This window comes from Pinus tabuliformis, chromosome 5_1, assembly GCF_031772625.1.
Source record: "Pinus tabuliformis cultivar Carrire ecotype Pingquan chromosome 5_1, CPIR1, whole genome shotgun sequence".
Taxonomy (NCBI): Eukaryota; Viridiplantae; Streptophyta; class Pinopsida; order Pinales; family Pinaceae; genus Pinus; species Pinus tabuliformis.
In genome coordinates, this window is record NC_142305.1 from 608,512,871 (window position 1) to 608,517,456 (window position 4,586).

A 4,586-nucleotide genomic window follows, 5' to 3' on the forward strand; every position below is an offset into this window, starting at 1 on the left:
GTAGCCCATTGTAGCCTACTCTTCAATCTCCATTCATCCTCTTGAGACTTTAGCATTTTATATTTTCTCACCATTAGATCCAATAGAACCTTCTTAATGTGTTTGGCAAGTACTACGTATTTATGATGTTATTCATACATGCATATGTATATAATATTTAGTAAAAAAAAAATCAAGTAAACAAACATATTCATTCTTGATTTTAGACTTTTGTGATCCATACTGATTTTGATAAGTTCTTTCGGATTAATCACATCATGAGTTTTTGGTCGATGTTTCGATCCATCTAATGTGGTTCATCATCAAGACAAAGGTGAAAAAATCAGTCAGTTAGAATGTTTAAATAGCAAGGATGCATATGTTCCAGTTACATATGCATCCTTGCTATTTAAACATTCTAACTGACTGATTTTTCACCTTTGTCATGATGATGAACCACAATAGATGGTTCGAAATGTCAACCAAAAACTCATGATGTGATTAATCCGAAAAACTTATCAAAAACATATTCATCTCTTAGCCAATCAATCATTATATTAAGAAACACTATTGTCTTATAATATAATATTAAAATAAATTCAGTAAATCAATACTCAACTAATCAATCAATATATTAAGAAACACCATTACTTTATTATTATTATTAAAAAAAAAAAAAAAAACATATCTATCCCCAATACACCATTACTTTATTATTATTATTAAAAAAAACAAAAACATATCTATCCCACCATTATGTTAAAAAACATTATTACCTTATCATTAAAATGAGAGAACATAAAAGAAAAATGCCAAAAAAAAAATCCTTTTTTCGTTAAAAAGGAAAATTTTGAAAAAAACTAATAGTCAAGTACCTTAGCTGGACAAGAACGACAAAATTATAAAGGCTCAAATAAATAAACATATATATCCCAACCATTATGTTAAAAAACATTGTTACCTTATTATTAAAATGAGAGAATATGAAAGACAAATGCCCAAAGAAATCTATTTTCCGTTTAAAAAAGAAAATTTTGCTAAAAAATAGTAGTCGGGTACCAGTTCAGTCTGGACATGAACGACAAAAATTAGTGTGGCATTTATTGCAAGGGAACGCAGCAGCTCATGAAAATATGAGTGGCAAAGATAACCACTGCAATGGCGCCACCCGACTTGAACCGGATATGAGTGGCAAAGATAACCACTGCAATGGCGCCACCCGAACTTGAACCGGAGACCTTGTAAACATGAGTGGCAAAGATAACCACTGTAATGGCAATTAGTGTGGCATTTATTGCGAGGTAAAGCAGAAACTCATGAAAATGTGAGTGGCAAAGATAACCACTGCAATGGCGCCGCCCGAACTTGAACCGGAGACCTTGTAAAGGTGAGTGGCAAAGATAACCACTGTAATGGCGCCGCCCGGACTTGAACCGGAGACCTTCAGTGTGTTAGACTGACGTGATAACCAACTACACCACGGCACCAATTGGTAGGCAAAACATAAACCACGGTTATATCACAACTCGGACTGGAAACAGAGACTATGCAACAGACAATAAAAAGTGCTGCAATGGTGGCTCTGAGCAAAAAATGCACTGTGATGACACCATGTCATAACCCACTACGTTATTTCTTAACCGAACTAAATTTAATTTATTTTGATTATAGATTTTGGAAAGATTTTTATTAATAAAAAGAAATTAATTTTTTTTTTGAAAAAAAATAGTTCTTTGCTTTTCCGTGATTAAATTCCGAAATATTTCCCAAATCTAAAATCGACACTAAAAAAATTGTTGCTTACTTGTGTGTTAACCTACCATTAATCAATCCTAACGAGGAAAAGAATGTTGTTCCTCGAATTCGATATCAGTAACATTTTGAATTTGTTGGCATCTTGTAATTGGTATTGATAGTGAGATGGCAAAGAACTACCTAATATGATTGAAGTTAGGTGGAAGTCGTTGAGATCGAACTCTATAATGTATGATGACAATCTATGAAGTAGACTTAACTACACCAAAGCATGAATCAAACTCGAGATAATATTAACGATTTAAATTGCTGGAAGGCTGTCTGGTTTGGGAGGCAGGATACATCATTACATGAGGTGGAAATGATATGGACTAATGGAATGCAACGTGAAAAAGGATAGTTGGGCCACTGCACCATTGGAGTAGATTGATGTAAAGTGGTTGAGGTTGATCATTATGGAATTTGATATTCAAAATGGTTATGGTAAAATATTTCGATTATATTCAAAATGGTTATGGTAAGATATTTCGATTATATTCAAAATGGTTATGGTGAGTTATTTGGATTATTACTATTTAGTTTTATTATTTATTATTAAAGCAGATTTTTAATAGATTTAATTTTATAAAAAATTATTTGTTTTTAAATTTTATTGATAAATAAATAAAAAGTAATTAGAAAATGTATAACATAAAGATATATTTGAATTCAAAAGTAATATCAAAATAAGTAATTATATTTCATATCATTATATAGGTGAAAATTGAGGAAAAATACTATTTATTTTATTATACATTTCAATGTGTCAATTTAACCAAAATAACATAGCAATCCTCTTATTTCCTTCTTGTACCCATGTGGGTGCACCTCATGGTATTTCATTCTCCCCACCTAGCAATTTTTTTTGTCAATGACAAAGTGCCACCAATCTAGATAAAGGATCTAGTTAAAGGGTTGTCAATAGGCTATCAATCAATGTTAAATGTTGGGCCACAAAGATACGAAGTGGTTCTATTCTTATTATAATGTTACTATTCCATAATTGAGTAAAGCATCTAGGAGCGAGATATTGAACCATAACTAGCAAATTAGAAGATCATGTAGTAGCCATAGTGGCCATGGTCTCCATTGCAACACCATAGTGAGTGCCCTTATCTGTGAATTTTCATACTATCGCTGAGAAGAAAAGAGCATAGCATAGCCCTCACCTTCTAGTTAGTTTTTTCCCATATTAGTGTTTTCTATGGTACATTGTGTGTTCATTGTGAGGACCCAACCTGGGGTCCTCTAACTAAGACTATATTTATCATCTAATTTCACAACAAGGAAAATAACATGTTTATAATTCAACAATTATAGCATATAAATAAGATTTGATTTACACCATATTAAACATGTAAGAAAGTTTATTTGTAGCAATTTACATAAATAAATAAAACAATGGAAGAATATCTAATCTCGTGGCTTGGTTAGGGTGCTCCTATTAGGGCTACCCGACTAAATTTTCCACCCTGCCAACTAGGAATGTCTATCTGACTTCCTAGCCCAGGGAACCTCCAAAGTTTCCCTAGCCCTCTGAATTCAATTCCAACCGCAATCGTATTGTGTTCAAGTTAGATCCAACACTCTCCAATAGATCCAAGTCTGAGTTCTCCCACCTTTCTCTCAGTTCTCTCCCCTCTCCTTCTCCACATCCCACTCCCAAAAATCACCAAAGACCAAAAAAAGCCCTAAAAAAAAAAGTAAAGATCATCCCTACTTCCATTCTCCCTTCCTCGTTTTATGCCTCCCTTCCTCATCCATCCCAACCACCTCTCATGAATGCTTCCCATTCTTCAACATAAATGCCTTTATGCCCCCCCATCTTTTCAACTTCAAGGTTTTCGGCTTTCACCCCTAACACCTCCTTAAGCCACCCCCTCCTTATCACTCCACCTACCCCTTCTCCCTTAATTAACACTCAAGTGGTTCATTCCCCAACCACCCCTTATTAATTCAATAAAATATTACCATTCAATAAAATAATATTATTCTTGAAATGTTAGTCAAACTTGAAGAATCTTATTAATTTAATAATTAAATGAATCATGTTTAAAATATAATCATTAATTATAAATAATGTTTTAAGGTTAATTAATTACTAATCATGATTTTCCATTAATCAAGCTTAACCATTTATTTAATCATCCAACACTTTAAGGTTTAGAATACTAGTGTATTTGTGCAAGGTATGGGTATGTAGCTAGCATATGCATACCTCATATGTATACTAATAATACTTATTAGAATTAAGCATAAAAAATCAATTGCTCAGTAGGTAGGCTAATAAGATAATGTGAGATAATAGGATTAGGTAGGGCATTGCATACACCCCTCCTTCAAAAAATTATGTCCTGAAGTTAGAGTAAAAAGGATACAAGCAGTGAGGAAGTAATATGACAATAAGGCATAAGAAAAAAGGAGAAAGATATAGTAGTCAAATTAAGTAAGTCAAGGAAGAATGTCACATCCCATCTAGAGTCTCTAGCTAACCTATAGCCTCCTATCCCCCCTAACCTACTTTCACTCCCATCTTATCCATCCTTTGCTGCAATATATTATGGCATCAACTATACTAATAGAACCACTAATAGAACCAAGAAGGCAGAAGCATTGACAATATCAACCTAACTTCCCTAGTAGGCAATTGGCAATCATCATCACATATCTAGGGGAGTGTGTCCATCACTTCTCTCCCACGATTATAGGCTTGGAAGTCACACAATGGGAAATGCCTCCACCCCTCCTCAAAGAACTAGGGTCAACACCCTCATATAGACCATACTACAACGTTGGTTGGATACTTGTCATTG

General features: G+C 33.6%; 1 non-coding gene across 1 annotated transcript; it reads right to left on the bottom strand.

The window, feature by feature from the left end:
• Positions 1-1,392: 1,392 nt before the first annotated feature.
• On the bottom strand, positions 1,393-1,466 carry TRNAV-AAC (transfer RNA valine (anticodon AAC)). The gene has a single exon. It is a non-coding gene; the product is annotated as a tRNA-Val (tRNA).
• Positions 1,467-4,586: the final 3,120 nt, after the last annotated feature.